We start from the raw sequence: 23,767 nt of genomic DNA, 5'->3' as shown, positions 1-23,767 counted from the left end.
CAGAGAGCCGCGAGTCAGTGATCGCTGGCGATCGCAGCCTCTCGCTTGTCAAAAACGCGATTTTCTCTCCAAAAACAATCCACCACAAAAAAGTTGGCAGATAGGTGGTGAGACGGGTCGATGACCTGCGATATGTGTTGACTTAGAAAATAAATCAATTTTTCTAGTGTCTGATGAATGGCCTGTGGTCTATTGAGATGGCATTAATTAATACCAGCCTTTTATTTTCCCAGCATGCATCAGATTTATTGAAAATGCATTGTCACGCCACTTTGTACATTGATGTGTGTGTGTGTGTATGACATTATCCTTATTTGTGTTTGATCCTTTCAAATGCAGTGAACACCTGAGTGGCAGCAGTCACACGTTGGCATGTTATATGATTTCTGTTTGTTAAGTCATAAAACATTTTGGAATGTGTGTTGTTTTAGTGTGTGTTTTTTTTAGTCATGTTTATTGTAGACTTATGAGCGTCATTTGTGGGTGTTATTTTCATTTGTTAATGATTACCAGGTACTATGTCCACGTGTGTTAATAGCTTTTAGCTGTTGCTAATGTTGTTCACCTCTTAATTACCTGTATGCTGCCTCAAATCTGTATTCAGTATTAATGAGCAGCTGATGTTGTTTCATTTAGCTTATATAGAGATATACATATAAACAGGCGTTGTTTTTCACATTGTGACCTGCTGTTATGAAGGGCACTATTCCTGCAATGAATCCCTAAGGATGATGAAGGCCTTATTTCAGTGACTTTTGATATGTTTTCAATAATGAATACATTTGATGGTCAACATAATGTAATGATTACACTATGTTTTTTAATTGTATTGATGCTAGCTTTACATGCTATCTCACACAATCTTCATCACGCTCTCTGTGAATTCAGCTGTGTTATGTCTGCAGCAATCCAGCATTTGTAACATATTGGAGATGTTCCTGATCTAACATTGCTACAGACAGTGCATGTCTCTACCGTGTAATCCTTTCACAATAATAAGGTGTTACACAATATGCTATGTATGAAATAGCGATAAAAACATAACAAATACATATGAAATATATACATCAATTTGTATGTTATAGTTAATCTGTCATGTGAAATTAATTTTTAATTAATTATATCCAACATGTATCATTGTGTTAATTAATGATTTTCATTAACACCTCCTGTGATTAGTAGTCATGTGACGTAATTACAACTACATTTAAAGGAAGCTAATGACACACTTCATTCCAGCTACAGATGGCGGGTTATGATACTGACAGTGATGTTTGGTTTTTCATGCGTGCACATGCACATTTGGATTTAGGAGACACAGGAGAGAGAGAGGGGGAGAGGGGAGAAAGAGAAAGAGGGGGTAGGGAGAGGGGAGGAAGAGAAAGAGGGGGTAGGGAGAGGGGAGAAAGAGAGAGAGGGGGTAGGGAGAGGGGAGGAAGAGAGAGAGGGGGTAGGGAGAGGGGAGGAAGAGAGAGGGGGAGGAAGAGAGAGAGGGGGAGGAAGAGAGACAGGGGTTGGGGAGAGTGTTCCCCGACAACGTATTTTTCGTGATCGTACATATTTGGAGGGGCTGAGCGAGGCAGAAATAATTACTCGTTATCGTTTGAGTTCATCAGCAATTTTGTCTCTTTATGCAGACTTAAGAGTAGATTTAGAGCCGTTAACAGACAGAGTTCATGCAGTACCTGGTCTTGTTAAAATGCTGATCTCATTACATTTTCTTGCTTCGGCGGCTTTTCAGTCAACTGTGGGTGGGGTGTCGCAGCCATCAATGTCGCGCGCCTTTACCCAGTTTCTATGTGCACTGAATAGACGTGCTAGGAATTATATACATTTTCCTAGTGAGCACACAGAGTGGTTGGAACTAAAGAAGGCTTTTTATAGCATAGCTGGTCTACCATGCGTGATGGGTGCAATTGATTGCACACATGTTGCTCTGCTCGCACCTGGTGAAATGGAGTATGTGTACCGTAATAGGAAACACTTTCACTCCATTAATGTGCAGGTTGTATGCGATGCTAACATGAAAATTCTGAATGTGGTAGCCAGATTTACTGGTTCCAGCCACGACTCATATATTATGCAACATTCATCAGTCTACCATGCATTTGAGGCTGGTATTTATGGTCATGGTTGGCTGGTGGGTGAGTAAATATTTATAGAAGAATCGTGTGGTGTACGGTTTTTCTAAGTATTTGTTGTGGACACATAATGAATACATACATTTTTGGAATGTTCAATTTATTATACTGTATGAAAGTAGCTAAGTAACGTTTTTTAATGGTTCAATTTTATGTTAACAAATATCATACCATAAATGTCAGCGCGTACAGTGAGATATACACATTACATTCACAATGGCAACATTATGTGTTACATTAAGTGAAGCGTAGCTGCAGGCATCAGAATGTGAATGGATTTGGTATGATCATGTGTGTTAGTAACATCACACATCCTTCTATCCTTTAAAGTTTGCTAATGTATGTTACATAAATACATAAATGCATGTTATCTTCACCTTACAATTATTGTTACATATTTCACATGTACTACAACCACATTGTGTGTGTAATGTATGTGTTGATGTTATACAATATGTACATGTCTGTCAGGCAATAGTTATAATAATTCTGAAGCTTTTGTTCTGCCGCTGTATTATAGGTGATTCGGGATATGGTATTCGAACGTGGCTCCTAACCCCACTGCTTAACCCACAATCCCCTGCCGAGGAGCATTATAATGCGGCACACATATCCACTCGCTCAGTTATTGAGAGGACGTTTGGACTGTTAAAAAGTCGTTTCAGATGTCTTGATAGATCTCGTGGTGTCCTACAGTACAAGCCTGCAAAGGTTGCTGACATAGTGATGAGTTGTTGCATTCTGCATAACATTGCATTAAGTAACAATATAACAGGCGACATATGTGAGGGTCTCGATGATGAACCTCCTGTACATGCAGCAGCGGATCATGAGCAGACTGCCAGTGGGGTGGAGACACGGCGTAAAGTGATTTCCACATATTTTTCAGGTAATTAACATTGAACATGTAAAACGTTTTGTATAGTGTGTCATGTTGTTGCATGTCATATAAAATATTTTTTTCTTTACAACTACCATAGGATAGTGTTGGCTGAACACATTAGGGATCCAAGTTATGCGGTGTGTACGTGTCCACATGTGTATGGTATGTAAATGTGTGTCTTATTTTGTTGTTGTTTCAGATAACTACTAAAATACTATAATGTGTCAGGCGAGCAGGATGCATACATGTTGTACATGTTCATTCATGTATGAAACTAGTGATTTGTTATGTAATTCTGCTAATTTATGCATTATGAACACATCATGTTTAATAAACTATTAACAAAATGAACATGTACAACTTACAGTAATATGTATGATTATATGTGTCCTAACTTCTTCTGATGATATGTAATACAGACTACAATAGGCCATGTTAGTGAATCCTGAAATTACACGTTGTCAACGTTGACATTTTCCATTTTAACATTACAATGATCATTCTGTAATAAAGTACATTGAAAATGTATTCATAATGTGTTTCTACACAAATCTAAATGTTGTTATAAACACAGTTATGTGCCATTTGATGACTCTTAGCATGCATATCTATATATGTCATCATGAATGTTAACAATTCTATGTATTCATTATGTAATGGTTTTAATGGTTAATGATTTTCTTGGAATATGCTACACCAACATTTGATTATACTTGTGGCTACAGGCAAGGTACTCATCATAAAATTGTGCACATATCAGTATACACATACACACTTCATAATATAATCGCATTTATGTACGGTTTCTGTGTGTCTTCCTTGAACCAAATAAATTCTCACACGTGCATGAGCCACCCACATGTAGCCTTTATATACTAGTCTTGTTTAACTGAAATGCATAATATCTAATGAAGCTTTCACATTGATTAAGCAAACTAACTACATGTTTTCGGCATCCTTTTGCAATATTCAATTCTCCTTTGATGCTTATCCATGTCAAACGATTTTCTCTGAAATGACATCAAATTCAGAAACTGTTAATATCATGATATAGTACTTATGTATTCATTGATGCGTGCGTATTTAGAATGTGAATGTTTTCCTGTATTTGTTGTAACAAAATATGCATTCTGGCATGTATCCACAAGTATGTCTCATGTGCGCACTGAGGTCATCAGACATGATTGTGCCTGTGCTTTTGTGTATGATATGTTAAAGCGCAGGGGGCCATGTTGTGTTGCTTGCGTTCAATATGTCTATTATGTAGTACAACACAAGAATGGTTATAAGTAAGTATTTGTAGTAATTTTTCTTACAACAGATATAAAATTATATCCATTTTAATTAGCTGAGCAAGGCGTATGTTTTTAAAGTGTACTTTTGCACGCACGGCCATTAGCATTCACAATTATGTAAAGTGGGAACATACAAGTATATTTTAGTCTTATTCTGACAAAATACAGTGTAGTTACATAAGTTTGTGTAATGCATGTTTGTGTGATTATGCCGAATGAATTAACATTTCATTGAAACATTACATGTATGAACGTAGTTTGTGTCATCCAAAATCTCTTTGTGTAATATAGTCAAAATATGTTATGACATTGATTGGTTGCAATGGTTAATCATTAACACATACATACATTCATAGTAGCGTGCAAAAGGGTGCTAAATCATGAATGTCGCTGCCATGTGACACAACACTCCCTTTGTGCGTGCTTGTACATTGTATATAAGTGCTGGCTAAACTCACGCTAATTCTCATAGCTGCGCGTGCATTGCACTGTGCTTTATGAATTCAGCGCACATTTTATGTTGACGTGTGGGGCGGGACGCTCAATACTATGCAATATCACACAAACCTTCCTCTCGCAAAGCGTGTGATATATGTGCTCGAGTAATGCTTTCCATTATTGCAAAACTTTCTCATTGTGTTGTGGGGTAACTGCGATAAGACCATGAGAGGGCATGTGTGTTGTTCAGCAGCACCCTTTGCCAGTCCGGTACACCTCCGCTTCCGAGTTAAGGTAAAAAATAATACACATTTGTTTACAATATGTAACATAGGAAAGTGCGATTCTTTCCACTTCAAACATGCCACTGTATTGTATTTAGCACGCGCAGAAACGGAAGCTGGATACTAAAGTGAAGTTGTTTGTCAAGTAAATACGTCACGTGAACGTTTCCTCCAATGAGGGTGCACTTTGTCCGTGTACACAATATTAAAGTTGTGAACGTTCTCTATGGCCAGGCAGAGCATGTTAGTTGCTTATGCTACTTTCAGCAACTACTGTGCTCCCATTTATGCAGCCTATGTTCAATGGCATGTGCGCACGCCTCGCTGTGCGCTGTGTGTATGTCCCTGCAGTCAATGTGTAAATGGCCACTACGCACCTTAAGGATGAAGGTGCTTTTCTATGTTTAAGAGATATGTTTTTTTTCTCTTTAGCTTTTTCACTCACAGTTCAGACGGATGCGAGGCCACGCCCCCAATCTATTCACAACCAATTATGCTGTCCCCAGCGGTTTACGTCATGGACACGCACACGCAAAACAACAACCACGCCCCCTCCAGTCACAATCATTCGCTGTCCCCTCATGCCGCCTATCACTGTGCAGTGCTGTACACGCGCCGCACGACCACCCCCCGCTATCCGTGCCTGACACAGTCAAAATATGGTTCGCAACATTATTTTGCATATACTGACGTGCGCGGGGTTGTTGTTGTGTCACCACACTATATAGAATGTACGCGCGCGCATGGAAGGGAGGCGGGACTCGACATACATTGTTGATCATTATAACATTTCGTTACTCACTTATCTTTCACCGCTACTATGTCTGCTTATGTGTGGCTATGTGTGTGTGTGTGTGTATATATGTAGTGATGGTTGTTTATATATGTGTGTATGTATGTGTGTGTATGTGTTACTGCATGTGTTCACTGATTAAATCTCAGTTGTTGCGCTAAGTAGTAATGAGACCTTACAAATATAATTACAAAGATGTTGTTTCTTATGCTCACACACACACATGTACGCATACATCCATCAATACAGATACTTTTCTGCGCAGGCATTTGCCATACAATTTACTCACACATACACATGACTTACATGTCACGGCACTATATACATGAAAAATATGGCTCACTTGCACGTGAGTTCACAAAGCAACGCGCGTCACAGTAGAAAATATCACTATGCAGGCACAAAATTGATTTGCGCGTGTACGTTAATAAGGCAAATAAACGTATCTTTGCATACTACATTTCTTCACACGCACACTGATTCATTTGCAATTAACATGACAGCGGATTACATTACAGTAAGACTTGAATCATTAAATACATAATAATACTTATAACAGAAACAAATCACAAGCATTACTCCGTATGATTGATGATATGCAAATGGTGTGGATCAACTGTAATTGCAAGCATTTTATCATTGCGTACATATGTTTGTGAGTTATATTAAAATAGGATTGATAATTGTCACAAACGTATATATGTTTTTAAACATGTCATGGACTAATTTGTCCTAATCATCTTATATGATATTATAATTAAGCAGGAACGTACTTTTGTTAAATTGCACATTTATCATAAAAAACATTTATTTCTATTTACCAGGCTTCCATGAATCCATGTTCTGGCTGGAATCCATTCAGAATGGATGTCATCTCATCTCCATACATATTGGAATCTAGCATAGAAGATTCAGCTACTTCCATGTAGTTGGCCATGTCATTTTGCACGTATTCCAGGCTTGTCTCAAGGTACTGTGGCTGATCAAAGCAAGTATTTGTGCTTCTGTGTTGACATGCATCCTGGTATTCTTGAGGGCAGTTTGTAGAGTTGGCAAACTTATTTTCATCCTGTGCTTGTTGATACAGTGACCCGTAAAGTAGGTTTGCCTCGTTAGAGAATCCGCTCTGTGAAGTCATTACACTTCTGTTTTCTCTCCTTACTAATAGATTACTCCTACGATCCAACATAGTGTGACAGTTGTCGTCAACTATCCAGAATCCAAGCCTCTGACCAGGACGTGACACTATCCTTTTAAAATTATCTCTCATACACAAAGTATGTTTGATAGCATTCATCAATTTCTGACGATTAGTGGACTGTCTGTAGAATGCGTAATTGTCGACGATATATTCAAAAATCTGATGAACTGTTGCTTTTTCACCCGGCTGATATTTAATTGCTTTGTATATTATAACGGCATAGGTTTCAGCAGGACGAACTGGAGTGTAAGTAGGAAGCGATATTTCAGTGTTCCAAAAATTAATGTCTGATGAACTATTGAGGTAAGCATGTTTCATAAGATACATGGATACATTTGGTATATTTGTGCTCTCCACTTCAAGGTTAAAAGACAATACCTCCTGTGTTTTTAATCTGTGTTCAAAACCAGCTGCAGATTTTTTTTTACAACTTCTTTAAAAAAAGTAAACCTACATTAGGCCACAGTGTATTTCTGTATAAAATCATGACACTGGTATATCTCAGCATATCAGACATTAAACCTTACATTAATGTGTTCAGTAACAACATGCAATATCAGAATATACACAGTGTTTTCAAAGTGTCTCACTTATGTATATTTGGTTTCTGCACAACTTTGTGTATATAGAGGTCATAAATTTTGATTAGCCTTTATTATAGTAACCTACATAGATCTCTCTATATGGCCATATATATCTATATACAGTGTTCCACAAACCTATACATTTGCTCGCCCCGGGCGAGTGGATTTAACCCCCGGGCGAGTAAATATTGGCCCAAGCAGCACACGTTTGGTACTAGGTGGCGAGTAGATTTTTTTGTGTGGCGAGTAGATTTTTTGGTGATTTGTCAACCACTGTCTATATATATATATATGACAGTGGTGATTACCTAGTCTAGTCTCAAACTGCAAGCCATTAAGACCAGCCTCACACTGATGATACCCATCAAGATTGAAACATGTATGTGAGTAGGTCTAATGGCTTTGCATCTCATCCCAGCCTCTGTTTAAAAGCTGTGTTTAAAACAGCATGCAGTGGCTTGAGGATTGGCTTGTGTAATACGAGCTTGAGACAAAAGGTGGCACTGAGTGCTCATTTGCATGTCATTTCCCAGAATCCCTTGCTGCAGTGGAAGTGCTGTATGCTGGGTGACAATGGGGAAAGACAGGGTTGCAGACCTGTCTTAGACATGCAAATGAACATACAGCAATATTTACAGTTGCTTTATGCTTTACTGTGGAGTTTTTTTGTCACTTTTTTTACCCACCATAACCTTAATGACAGTGGTGATTACCTAGTCTAGTCTCAAACTGCAAGCCATTAAGACCAGCCTCACACTGATGATACCCATCAAGGTTGAAACATGTATGTGAGTAGGTCTAATGGCTTTGCATCTCATCCCAGCCTCTGTTTAAAAGCTGTGTTTAAAACAGCATGCAGTGGCTTGAGGATTGGCTTGTGTAATACGAGCTTGAGACAAAAGGTGGCACTGAGTGCTCATTTGCATGTCATTTCCCAGAATCCCTTGCTGCAGTGGAAGTGCTGTATGCTGGGTGACAATGGGGAAAGACAGGGTTGCAGACCTGTCTTAGACATGCAAATGAACATACAGCAATATTTACAGTTGCTTTATGCTTTACTGTGGAGGGTTTTTGTCACTTTTTTTACCCACCATAACCTTAATGACAGTGGTGATTACCTAGTCTAGTCTCAAACTGCAAGCCATTAAGACCAGCCTCACACTGATGATACCCATCAACGTTGAAACATGTATGTGAGTAGGTCTAATGGCTTTGCATCTCATCCCAGCCTCTGTTTAAAAGCTGTGTTTAAAACAGCATGCAGTGGCTTGAGGATTGGCTTGTGTAATACGAGCTTGAGACAAAAGGTGGCACTGAGTGCTCATTTGCATGTCATTTCCCAGAATCCCTTGCTGCAGTGGAAGTGCTGTATGCTGGGTGACAATGGGGAAAGACAGGGTTGCAGACCTGTCTTAGACATGCAAATGAACATACAGCAATATTTACAGTTGCTTTATGCTTTACTGTGGAGGGTTTTTGTCACTTTTTTTACCCACCATAACCTTAATGACAGTGGTGATTACCTAGTCTAGTCTCAAACTGCAAGCCATTAAGACCAGCCTCACACTGATGATACCCATCAAGGTTGAAACATGTATGTGAGTAGGTCTAATGGCTTTGCATCTCATCCCAGCCTCTGTTTAAAAGCTGTGTTTAAAACAGCATGCAGTGGCTTGAGGATTGGCTTGTGTAATACGAGCTTGAGACAAAAGGTGGCACTGAGTGCTCATTTGCATGTCATTTCCCAGAATCCCTTGCTGCAGTGGAAGTGCTGTATGCTGGGTGACAATGGGGAAAGACAGGGTTGCAGACCTGTCTTAGACATGCAAATGAACATACAGCAATATTTACAGTTGCTATATATATATATATATATATATATATATATATATATATATATATATATATATATATATATCTGGCCCCAGACAGCGACATGGTAAAAATGTATGAAACCAAAAATTGCATACTGTGTTAAAGTACTTCTACTTTACCATTATAAATGACTGCATGTGAAGTGCGGTGTGCTTGCTGATGTTGAAATGCTAGTTTAAATACAAATGTAACACCTAAAGAACCACAAATAATAGTACATGATAAGATTAATAAAAATATATATGTCTGTAGGGATATCGAAAGCAATGTAACATATATGATACCATTCTGTATGAAATGAAATGAGCATTTATTGTGCTACACAAACGTATCATACATTTAAGGACAGATTATTTAAGGTCACCTGCAGGATTGAAATGCATGGCCATAGAAGCTCTTATACCAAACTGGCGGGGAGGAAATATAAATAGCCTCCTGGGCAAAAAAGAGTCCTTCTGGATATACGAACTCCAGACGCTTACACCATCAGGCCTTAACATCGAGTTTGACCTCAAGGCATTTTTAATCAATAAGTGATGTGCTTTGATCTGATACTTTGGTCTCTGTGCCTCAGGTGATCCTTTACATGTTTTTTCCATTCAAAAATTAATTATTTTGATATTCACGTTAAAACACAGGGATTAATATTACGTTGATTATTATACTGTCGGTAATTTATATATACTTTAGCTCGGGGCTATGTGCTGGGCACTGTGTATTTGGAGCTATTTATTTGGTGGTATATATCTTGAAATTTTCTAAGATGTATACTGTTAGGTTTAAAATCCGTTCCCTCTGCATTCTAAACGTCACATATCTGTTTGGTGTTCCCATTAGTATATTTGTATTCTTGTACAGCACACTAGAGTACACCTCACTGGAGTTATTAAATTAGATCATTGTGTTTATCACATTAGGAAAATCTTTATAGGCTATATTATTCATGTATGCATACCTTTCGAACAGACTAGTGTCATTATTTTAATATATATGTATAACTCCTATGTATCCAGCTTGGCTAAATAACAGGAATACCATTATGTATTTGACAGGCATATGGTATAAATGTATGTTTTATGTTTTGTGTTAGTATGTGTATGTTTTTTTGTAGCTGAGACACTCAGACACCATGTTCCCAATGCGCATGTCCAAGATTTTTTATTAGGGACACTGTACCTTTAAACCGGGACTATATTTAGGTGGACTAGTTGTGATTGATGCACTACTTTTTTGCCCCTGAGGAAGGAAGCGCAGTCTTCCGAAACGCGTAGGGCGGATCACTTGTGCACCACCGACGTTTCAGAGTACCCTCTACATCGTTAACAGCTCCCTGAACTTTCAGCTGCACGGACAATCCACAGGCTTCCAGCTGCATGCAGACCCTTGCCTGTATTCATCTGCCACAGAGCGCTGCTGTCATTTGCCTGCGTCCCACGTTGTCATTGTGCACGTGGTGACGCCTGTTCCGGCTACACGCGGTCCGGCGTGCCTGCCCTGCTGAGACCTGAGCAGAGAAGGGGAAGGAGAAACCCCGTTGGAAGTTCCTGTGTCCCGTGGGATCGCTGCTGAGTTTGGGAGCTGACATCTACCATCACGAGAGGGGATACTCTCTAAAATATCCACTGCTCATTTACCACCAGAGTCTGGTAAGCGGCCAGCTTAGCCAGTGTTGGTGTGCACATATATACCTTTTTAGTGTTTATTATTCATTATATATTGTATTGTCCTATTAAATGTTTTTATTGCTCATCAATCATCTGTTTGTCTCAGCCATCGTTGTCTATATGTGTTAGTATGTTTGTTTTTTAGGAGGTTTTATTGTATTACACTATGTTTGTTTTTTTATCTTTTACATGATTTGACCGTCTTCGTGAGGAGATCCCCGTAGGACATCCATTTCTATCTGGTTGTATATATTATATTTTGATTCAGGCTTAGCGCCATAGATATAACATTTTCTTCATCTGTTTATCTGACATAGGGTGTCAGAGTTATATCATAGGCTGCTGGTCTTTTTTTTATCATTAGCGCTGCCTTGTTTTTTTGTTAAACTAACACGGTAGTGATACCTTTACATGTATGTATGTATGTGTAGATATAGATATCGATATAGATATACATATAGATAGATAGATACATACCTAGATCAATACGAGACACCGCACGCCAACAACTATAAAACCGTACATATATTGAGGGGAACAGGGAGTGGGGGTTAAAAAATGCACTCACAAGTGTACAAGTCTATAAATCATATCGTGATCATAATCACCACCATCCGGTAAGTGTAATTGATGTTGTAGAAGACTATAGTTACCGAAAATGGAAGAACCACACTCTATCAAGATGTCTTTGGTAGGTAAATAGTTAGGAAACAAGTTAAAAACATGGAAAATAAATACAGCCTTGCTGGCAGGTATCACACAACATAACATTCAAGTGAATAACATTAAAGACAATGTGAAGAAACACTGGAATGTTTTGTCTGCAGATCCATTACTAAATGAAGTATTTAGAGAAGGCCCTCGCTTTGTTTTTAGAAAAGCTAAGACAATAGCTAATCATATCTCAAGAAGCCTCTTTTCATCCTCATGTTCTAATGCAAAGGAATATCTTCCTAAAGGATGTTTCAAATGTCTCAAGTGCATATCCTGTGCTTATATGATGCAGTCACATAACTTTGTTTCCTTCAATACAGGACAGTCATACCCCATCAAATCATTCATAAACTGTAATGCCACATTCATAGTCTATTTATTGGACTGTGGATGTGGCAAACAGTATGTAGGACGCACCACACGAGCATTAAAAATCAGGATGAGGGAGCACATTAGACTAATCAAAAAAGGAGATCTGACACACCCTGTATCTCTACATTTTACAAATTGCAAACATGGAGACATTTCCAAACTTAAATATAGAGGAATTGAGCATATTGAGAAACCCTATAGGGGAGGCAATAGGTTGGACTTACTGGATAAAAGGGAACTCTTCTGGATTTTTACCCTAAACACGAGAATTCCGTTTGGGTTAAATTCAGAGTGGGATCTTAATCCTTTCCTAAAATAATTTGTCAATAACTATTATTTTTTATTTTTTATATAATACGATACCCTTTGTAATCCCTTCCTATAAATGAACTTATTGTTAAAATTATTCTTTACAACAGGGTACCCTCAGTAATGTTGATACATTCAGTCCAAGAAAATCACTGTATAATCAATGTAAACTATCATCTTATCCAGTACAAAAATAAATATAATACACAATATATAATAAAATACAATTATGTGCAAATAAATAAAGTATTGGTTTATAATATATAACATCACGGTTCAAACATCTGCTGATTCTATACATGTATGAATCACAAGAAACTTTGTATATGTGACTTCATTTCATAGTTCCTATGTCTATGCTTATGTTTAACTAAAATCATTCATAAAAGTCACATATAGGCATTCCTAGATAGAGAGAAAAAACATCACTAACTACCAAGGATTGTTCTAATATATTTCTGTTGTTTTTAAAAATGTTTTCTTTAGATACACACTTCGTCGAGAACGGAGAGTGTACACTGTTCATAATCAAAATGTTCAATAAAGTTGTTTTAAGTTTTTTTATTAGTGTTCGTTAAGTGATAGAAATAAAGCTGTTGTTGCGGTTCAAAGACGCGCTGACGTCACCACTCTACCCAGCGCGACGGCGCGACTCATGGGGCGTCATGGCAACATGGCGCGCTCCTTGTGATGCTACTGAGCGACGGGTTAGTGGCGAGGAAAGGCGGGAAAATGAACCTATATCAGGTAAGGGGATTTGCCAGAGGGTATGCACCTTGAGAAAGAGCGCAAGCTCGAAACGCGTTGGTGGGGGCCCCAGGGCTCATTTTTTGTGTGCTATGCTCTGATTCAATAAACCTTTTTATTGGGAACACACTCTCTAGCAGTTTTTTTCCTGTAGTGCTCCATCTCTCCTTACCAAACCTTTACATGTATGTATGTATGTGTAGATATAGATATCGATATAGATATACATATAGATAGATAGATACATACCTAGATCAATACGAGACACCGCACGCCAACAACTATAAAACCGTACATATATTGAGGGGAACAGGGAGTGGGGGTTAAAAAATGCACTCACAAGTGTACAAGTCTATAAATCATATCGTGATCATAATCACCACCATCCGGTAAGTGTAATTGATGTTGTAGAAGACTATAGTTACCGAATATGGAAGAACCACACTCTATCAAGATGTCTTTGGTAGGTAAATAGTTAGGAAACAAGTTAAAAACATGGAAAATAAATACAGCCTTGCTGGCAGGTCTCTGTGGTGTACGTCCAGGACATCTTGCTATAGTGTCTTTCTTCCATAGTAATGTATGCATTTGTTTCCCCCCCCTCCCCCTCCAAAAATGGATGTTTTGATACTATGGGGCATGCGCTCTCTCCTGTCTCCTTCATTCAGATTCCATTCTGATGTTGTTCAGGCCCCTGAGACCAGCCGGAGACCCCCGAAACCAACATGAATGTTCCATCATTGGACTATTGTACTGATGGTTCGTATTAGCCCACTGTATGAAATCTTTATTTATATTGTATGTATCAAGTTAATTGTGTTTGTTATCACTTATGACCGTTCATATGATATGTATAATTTACACAGTTTATTTCACCAAGATTAGGATAGGCACTTATTGAAGATGTGTTACATTAGCACGTTAAGTTCGTTATATCATGTTGTCACTTATATACTCACACACTCACGATGCGCTGCTTTATTAATATTTTTCTCATATACACACATAAATATATACACACACACATATATATATATATATATATATATATATATATATATATATATATATATATATATATATATATATATACACACACATATATATATATATATACACACATATATATATATACACACATATATATATATACACACAGAGATACACACATACATATATATATACATATACACACACACTTTGTAGGCAAATGAAATGTTCTGTTGTCAGTGTTGTAAGTAACATTATGAAAAAAAGAACACATTATTATTTTTAATAGTATTATAACAAATAGTACATGTTAACCAACTGTGTAAAATGTACAGCTTGGATTATTGCTAAACATGTTCACAATCTGCACTATGTATTTTGTACAAATGTTGACATTACACTGACTTGACATTTACAATTACAATTACAATGTGTAATGTCATAGCAATGTATGATTTTATACAATCATGTTTGAAACACAACTTTCAACAGTTGTTACATAGATGGATTGAAATGATGTAATAACATGTATGAACATGTATTTGTAAATTGTAGTTGTTGTTTTTTAGTATAAAACATTGTACAATGAAGTTAGGTATCGATATGTATGTATTTGCAAAACAGACTATGTTGTGTCACTATGATTAAAAAATAAGCACACAAGTCAAATATTCTTTTCAACATTTATTTCTTTTCAGACAACAATGTTTGCGATCTTGTCAATGGACGTTGACTTGAAGGTGGCCGCTCGAGATGTGTGCACACTCTGACACGACCACGTAACATGAGGGGTCTCACTATAGCAGTTTCTGGTGAGAGCTGTTGCATATTTTGAAAAGCCAGCGTTTGTAATGGGTGTGTATTTGGCATAGCCATTGTTTCACCTGGCTGTGTATTTGGAAATAACATCGTTTGAGCTTGCTGTGTACTTGCCATTGGCATAACATTAGAAGGATGTGTACTTGCCATTGGCATAACATTAGAAGGATGTGTACTTGCCATTGGCATAACGTTAGAAGGATGTGTACTTGGCATAGCCATTGTTGCACATGGCTGTGTATTTGGAAATAAGATAGTTTGAACTTGATGTGTTGTGTGTAATGTACCTGACGTGTGTATATGCTTGTGTATGTGCCAAAGCCCACACCTGATCATTTGCCTTTTGTGGGTTACTTACACTCTGTTTTTTCCATGTACCCATCACAGGGCACCAGTATTTGCGGCAAACATTTCTCTTACTTGTTCGTAATCTTGTTTTTTTTTTACTAGCATAAAAAGGTGGCACCAATGTTGCAGAAGCAGAAGAAGGTGCAAAACTTGCATGAGAAGCTGCGACGAATTGTGCTGCAGCAGCGGGATTGACGGTTGCAGGAGAATCTGACACCAATGTTTCAACTCCAGAAGCCATAAACGTTGCAGGAGCAGAACCAACAAACGTTGCAGGACACTCCGATACCAATTGTGCTGAAGCATTGACGTTATCAGGACACTCCGATACCAATTGTGCTGAAGCATTGACGTTATCAGGACACTCCGATACCAATTGTGCTGAAGCATTGACATTATCAGGACACTCCGATACCAATTGTGCTGAAGCATTGACGTTATCAGGACACTCCGATACCAATTGTGCTGAAGCATTCAACGTTGCTGAAGATTTGGATACCAAGTGTGCTGAAGCATTCAAGGTTGCAGGAGATGCCCAAACAAATTTACCACACGCAGAGGTGTTGAATGTTGCATGAGAACCTGCTACAAATTGTGCTGAAGCATTCAAGGTTGCAGGAGAACCAACAACAAATTTTGCTGATGCATTCAATGTTGCAGGAATATCCGCTCCAAATTGTGCTGAAGCATCCAAGTTTGCAGGAGTACCATGTCCAAATTGTGCAGAAGCATTCAAGGTTGCAGGGGAATCTGCTAAGAATGTTGCAAAAGCAAAAGGTGTTGAAGATTGCAGGAGAAGCTGCTAATAATTGTGCTTGAGACGACACATTCAATGTAGCTGGAGAAGCTGCCAATAATGGTGTCTGATAAGATGGCAAAGATGCTGCCGGAGAGGAGGACAATGGTGGAGATGCATGTTTTGACTTTGGTGTGGAAAATATTCCAAGTCCATGATCAAATGATGAAGAACCAACATCATGTCTTCTGGACAATATTGCACATGCACGTAGCTCATTCTGTTTTATCAGACTTTCATCTATCGAATGTAATGAAGAATTGTGTCAGTCGAATGCAGTACTATTCCTATTTAAAATGTTTTTAATGCTGACCAGCTCAGCTACTATTTCCTTTTGCACACCCATCATTTCTTGGTGACGTTTGTTTTGAGAATTAATAAAATGCTGCTCCGATTTCTGTTGCTTAGACAAGTGTCGTTTTTTCTCTTGTTTCTTTTTGGGAAACTTAACTTGTGGACTAAGTGACTTAGCTACTACCGATGAGGAATCCGAAGAAACCAAGACAGCAGTTGTTACATCTAAAACGAAAATGCAACAAACAAACAGCTTAGACACATTTTATAAATAACATTATGAGAATTGATAAAGCATGATAAGATCCTTAGAAAGAACATATTGAATCATGAGAATATACCATATTTAAGATTTGTTACGGCCAATTGTGCACTACCAAAGTTATGACACATCAAAGCATACTTACACATTCATAATCATAAGACTATATATATATGTTGTTATTTAGATATAATGTACGCAAAGACCATGTCTGTATTTGAAACTAATCATCCTCACATACAAATATAGTATCCTCTATCTGTTACATATTGTGAATTGCTGGGATTTATATTAATTTACTCATGCTATTGTCCCATGCTAATGTGAATGTCAAGACGGCTATTTTGTAGTTGCTATTGTGTGTGATTGACAATGTGTACACACAAAGGAAGGTTGTGGTTGTACACATGTCCTATAGTATGTGGCCACGCACAGCAGTCATCATGTAGCCGGACAATGTTCCAACAAGAGAAACTATATAATTGCAGTATAACTATCTAAAAACACTGTGTATATTAATGTTCACATTGAACATGGAATTTAAGAAGTAATATATAGTATTGGGTGTTCGTCAACTAATTTTAAAGTAGGTAAAGACACTGACATCAAACACACACCATTAACCCCTATACACAGTGTACGTAACGTGACGCAGCGTTGACAAACAACCTTAACAAATTTTTTTTTTTTATAATGGCTCACCTTCAATTGGTAAAGATGAGGCAGCAGATGCATGTGATGATAGGGACGATGCTGATGATGAAACAGGTGATGCACGTGTTGATACACCTTTTTTTTTGGACACTATGTACAGTACAGGGGAAAAAAATCTGCTGGTTACATACACGAAAAGGAAGAATATTACTGTATTGAAAGCCAAATTTATTAGTTGTTAGTTCAAATAGTCAGCAAGTACATATGTGAAATTTGTTTACTCAAATACTACAATATAATCTTATTTGTTCATACATAGTATTATTAATCAATACTATTAATGTGTTGCATTTTATGACCATGACCTACAATGTTATGTATTAATTGTGAATAAAATCAACCTAACATAAAAAATATCTCTAATATTGGTTTTGTTATGACTACAATAAATTGGCCACAATTATTAGCAATCATCAATTGAGGCCTACATGTAAAAATGTTCTAATGATTAAATGTTGACGTGATGTACAGTCAAAGTAGTAATTGTGCAATTACTTAGTACATGCTGAATATTAGTAATGTACATTTACTGACCTGGGGGAAATGTTGAGTCATATATCCCAATATCCCGATACCCAGCCAAACCCTCCACCAATAATGGGTTCATCATGCGAGCAACCTGCTCCTCCATCTCCGTCAATCTTACAGAAGGCCCAGGAGGTCCTCCGCCAGTAGTATTTGCACTGACACGTATGGCGTGTAATTTTTTTTTTACATTACTTTTTATATCTTGGAAACTTTTCCGACAATTTATATAGGTTCGCTGTTGATTTCCACACGCCGAAACATAATTGACCACCTCTTTCCACAATTCCTTTTTTACTCTGTTGGATGTCTTGCCTAAACAAGGCAAAACAAAAGTGTTAAGAAATATGTTAATAACATATTAACATTTGTAAAATGTAATTAAACATAGTTATAACAAGGTTGAAATTGTGTACAATATGTCAACATGTTTGCTAAATCCACACTGCAAGTGCATGCATGTCCGCCTAGCAAGCATGCGCAACCAGAAAAGCAGTATTCCAGACCTTGTAATATCCACTCATGTATGGACGCAAACAGACTATATTGAAACGTTAATCCTACTTCAGCACACATGGCTAAATACGTGCCTCAGTCATACGGACACACTTATTGTGTCAGCTATGCTGATGTTGTGAGATCCTGTAAACCTTGACTGTTTGTGTAGATGAAATTATGGAATTATCCAGGGATGACCTATACCAGGCCTGCACAACTCCAGTCCTCGAGGGCCGCAAAAAGACCAGGTTTTCAGGATATCCATACTTCAGTACAGCTGGCTCAATTAGTGGCTCATTCATACAAAGCCACTAATTGAGCCACCTGTGCTGAAGTAGGGATATCCTGAAAACCTGGCCTGTTTGCGGCCCTCGAGAACTGGAGTTGTGCAGGCCTGACCTATACCCTCAAATGCGGTCTGAAAGCGTAATTTTGATGCGCACGTCTCATAGACCATGTAGTTCAGGGTGCATGCTTCAAAGGGGGGTGGTGTGAACTTACGTCAGTGCCGCAGTAAACAACAAATAATGTTAAAGTTGCATTGTTTGAGTTTATAATGATGTTGTCAAATAAATGTTACGCTTCAATATGTTCATGTGTGCAATCTGTAATGACCTCAATCAATGTGTAGCAGAAGGTAAATTCGTTATGCATGTATTGTTAGGCGACATTTGGTGACATAATGACTGAAGAGATGTGTTTATATAATGCTTCAGTCCATAACTGGAAGCTCATGAAAATTCATGAGCACTCCGGCACTGACATGTGCAAGAGGGAGGCCAGTGCTGACAAAGAGGTGTGCCAGGCCTTGTGACAGGACATGAAGGGCCAAAGCCTTAGGAAATGCTTCATAAAATATGATGTAATAATTTAGGTAATGACAACTATTTTTGCTATAAACGCATAAACAACAAATCCACTTTTAATGACTACAGACCTGATTTATGTTACAACACACACATGTAGTATATTGACTGAACTGCAGCTTTAAATGCCTTACGTTTGGAAAGGTAACAGCTGCCCTGTATAAAAAACTAAATTAATTTTCTGCTGGGTACAGTTCATTTAATGAAAAAAAGGTTTCTTATTGAACATGCAGCTGCGTCTGTGTTCCTTTCACAATAAATGAAATGATTCTTTAACATTATTTAAACGCAGCAACAACAAACATGAAAATGGTGTCTGTAGCCACGCCTCATCCCATATTTAAAATGAGTGATTGTGATTATGTGCATAGATGTCACAGCAGACTGAAGCAAACGCACGCCATCCAACTCGTGCCTGTGGCACCCTGAACAAGGCATAAATATACATGTGTAACATTACATGAGGGCCGATGCAACAAAGCAAAATAATAGCAAGCTTATACCTACAATATCACATGAATATCCTTATGTGATATACATGTGTACTGAACAATAATCAATAATTCATGTTAAACATTATTTGTATGACATTGCCCTAATTATCTTACCAAGTAATTTTCCATACAGCTGATCATACCGCTGCATTATCTCCGTCACGAGCATTAAATTTAGTATTACGTTTCTTTTCTATACGCTTCTTCCGTACAGTCTTCTGTTTCAATACTGCACTGGTCTGCTCATTACTGCACTCCCCTATTTCTAACGGAACTGACTGAAAGGCAGTCGCACAGTCCCCAACACGCACAGACATCCCACCAACAGATAGCCCGCTACTCACACGCTCCCAAGCACGACCCCGCTCACGTGCCCCACCAGCATCACGAACACGGCCACGGTGACCATCACCACGACCCTCACGCCCACGCTCAGACTCACCCTCACGAACACGATCACCCTCACGACCACGCACACCCCCACGCCCACTCTCACCGTCACGAACCCCCTCATGCTCACGATCACCCTCATGACCACGCACACCCCCACGCCCACTCTCACCCTCACGAACCCCCTCATGCCCACGATCACCCTCACGACCACGCACACCCCCACGCCCACTCTCACCCTCACGAACCCCCTCATGGCCACGATCACCTTCACGACCACGCACACCCTCACGCCCTCGCTCACGGCCACTCACACGCTCACTTCCACTACTGTCATCCATAACAACACGTTACACAATCACTCACAAATAAAAAATACACTACGAAATGGCACACCAAAATACAAATATACACACTAACTAACACACAATAGTTCTGCAACAATCACAACAATCACAACAATCCACAATCCACAATCCACAATCCTTTCTAACTTACTATCAACTGCAGCTCTCGCAACGCAACTAGCCTGTGTATCTCACTTCCGCACACCAACACAGACACTAATTAGAAGAACAGCAACATTTAAATACGCTTTTGCAAGTTTGATTGTGTCGCGAGAATCTCGCCGTGACGACAACTAAGTTCAAAGAAAGGTCAAATAAACATCGTCACGTATGATCATTTATGGAAAAAAACACTGGCGAAAAAATCGCTGCAACATTATCGCCGAGTTTCAAAAACGGAATATGATTCCTCATCGTGGCTTTATGAATACCGTCATAGGATCGCCGCAAACATCGCCATTTTAAAAATCATGGCGATTTATTTTATGAATGTTCTCTGAATAAGGCCCCATATCCCTTAGGACCGTCTCATTGGCTTCCTTCAAAGTACCCAGCTCTGTAGTTAGACAGTGGCCCTCCTGGCGTGAGAGCTCCAGCTCTGTTTTGAGCGCACTAGCTTCTTGGTGAGAAACTTCTAAGTCTTTGATGAAGTTTTGCACATCTCTCTGGGACATCTGATAGCATAGTCTCCAGTCAGGACTTGTTCTCTCTGATTCCCTGTTAGCAATTGCGGTGTTGGCCTTATCCAAACTTGTCTTCAGCTCCTTATTCAATTGTTCCTGCAAGACATCATAATCACGGTGGGCAGTTTGGAGTGCAGAAATTAAGGCCTCTTTTACCTGGATCCAGGATTCAGCTTCCCTTTGCTCCTTCTTTTCCTTTGCCAATTTGTGACAATTCTGCCCATCACTCCGATCTGCAGCACATCTCGGTGGCTTGCTGACGCCTGTTGTCCTGATATCGCAGGCTCAAGTGGTTCGGTCACTTCCTCTGTGACTTGAAAAATATTTTTCTTTTTTCTCTTTGTTTTATTAGTTCCAGAGACATCAGTGGTGCATAGCACACACACACTGGTCACTTTTGCAGCTTTCATCTGCGGGTACGTCTCTCTTCTCGAGGCCACATATGCGTCATCATCATAATCATCATATGGCCTGAAGGGACACTGTTTTGTATGGTTATGTACATTGAAAAATTGACACTTGACGGCGGCCATTTTAAAACCCCGTTTTTTTTGTTTTTATTTTTTTTCCCCACACTCGACGGGGCAGACTTTGCACAACACACATAAGCTGTAGGTGCTTTACAATCTATGAACCTTCTGGGTTTTTCTTAGGGCAACTTCTTTGCAAAAATCCATTTTCACTTTCTTTTTTACCAGACAGGGCAAACTTTACTCACAGCACTTGCTATCTGCAAATTCACTCACTTCAGCAAAAGGCATTAGCTTTACACAGCAATCCTTTCATACCCGATGGGGCAAAAATTACACTCAGCGCTTGCTAGCTGTAACTTCCATGCTTCAGCAAAAATCATTTTTTTTTTCCGCTTGAGTTCAGTGTCTCAACACATCTTCATCTACTGACCCCCAGAGGCGTAGCATCCCACTTCTGACACCACCTGTGGCAGGACGGCCTCGCGGCAGGGTCAGTAAGACACTAGACACGTTGGGAAACGTTAAACTATAGTGGTTTATTAGCCACAGCAAAATAAAGTACGGGTGCACTGTCCCTTTAAAAAAAGTACTTCTTAGAAATTAAAGCCTATTCCCGTTAGGGAAATTAACTCACTTCTTGAGCCCTTACTAACAGGACAGCCAGCTAATCTTTATGCCCAAAACATATGCAACACAAAGTATAACCAATAAGTGTAATAATAAAGTCTTATCTGTTGCAGCTCCAGTAGCAAACAGGAACACGGTTCTGGGGAGCAGGCTGTGTCCAGCCTCGCAGTAATGTTTATCTTTATCCTGGGTTGGGGTCCCAGCTGGTCCCAGCAGCAAAGCTCCTCGCAGGACTGGGGGACCAGAGCAGCAGCTGCTACGGCTTCCTAGCCGGGAGAGTTCTCTCCACCTTCCTGTGGATAAACAAGCTCACCTTGTGTGAGCAACTTCCTGCTTTTTAAACCTGCAGTCTCTCAGGCCTCCTGCTTAATTAGGCTGCAGGTGTGCTTCTTTCTGTCTGAGGAGATTAACACTCTGTGAACTGGCTGCAGCATCTCTCCATTCACTGTCACAGCCTATTGAGTCAGTGACTCTGTCACAATATATATATATATATGTATACATACATACATACATACATACATACATACATACATACATACACACAGAGATATAATCTGAAAGTGTTTTGTGCAAACAGGCCTTGTGTTAATGTAATATCAATGTAAGGACAATTGCTACTATTATAGTATCACTCTGGGTGAGGCACTAATTCACTCACCTGTATTAAAAGGTCAATATGATTACACAAGGCCTCGATAATAATTATATAATTTAACACTATACAGTATATATAATATATTTATATAATGAGAATGAACAGTACATCATTACATGGCTGCAAAGAGGCCTTGTTTGCTGAGAAATTAAACATATACACAGTTTACTCTATTAGGGCAACTTTAAAACATAAATAGTAATGTTATTCACTTACATTAGCTATTAAAATAATTATTGAAAGGCGTGCTTGTTAACAAGGCCTTGTATGTAGCAAGTTCTATATCTATGTGAATATATATATATTTTTTATCACAAGAAAACCAGTGAGAGAGATAAAATACACATAGATGAGAAAAAACATTGAACATAACAGAGAGTAAAAAATATAACTGCATAATAGTCAGATGTTTATGCTTAATTTAACCACAGTATTCTTTGAAATCTAATCATCATACCACAGGTTTAGATTACACGCAAATTGTTTTTTTAAATAAATGACTACACTTGTTTTTCTATTTTTAATTGCATAATGGCAAATTAAAGTTTCGATTCCTGTGAAACGTTTAGGTTACATAAAGACTTTCAGGCAATTATTGTAACCATTTGCTTGTAGGAGAAAAGCTAGGCGTATACAGTAACAGTTAATTTGTCTTATAACCTTGAAAGAAACCACGAAGATAA

At 38.6% G+C, this 23,767-nt stretch overlaps 1 long non-coding RNA gene across 1 annotated transcript; it reads left to right on the top strand.

Annotated features, from left to right (window-relative positions):
- Nucleotides 1-13,738: 13,738 nt before the first annotated feature.
- LOC142491901 (uncharacterized) lies at nt 13,739-16,617 on the top strand. Its single transcript, XR_012800576.1, has 3 exons — nt 13,739-14,059; nt 14,989-15,102; nt 15,560-16,617. It is a non-coding gene; the product is annotated as an uncharacterized LOC142491901 (long non-coding RNA).
- The last annotated feature ends 7,150 nt before the right edge of the window (nt 16,618-23,767 follow it).

The sequence above is a fragment of the Ascaphus truei genome, chromosome 4 (assembly GCF_040206685.1).
Source record: "Ascaphus truei isolate aAscTru1 chromosome 4, aAscTru1.hap1, whole genome shotgun sequence".
NCBI classification, from domain to species: domain Eukaryota; kingdom Metazoa; phylum Chordata; class Amphibia; order Anura; family Ascaphidae; genus Ascaphus; species Ascaphus truei.
This window is presented reverse-complemented; position numbering and strand designations above follow the sequence as displayed.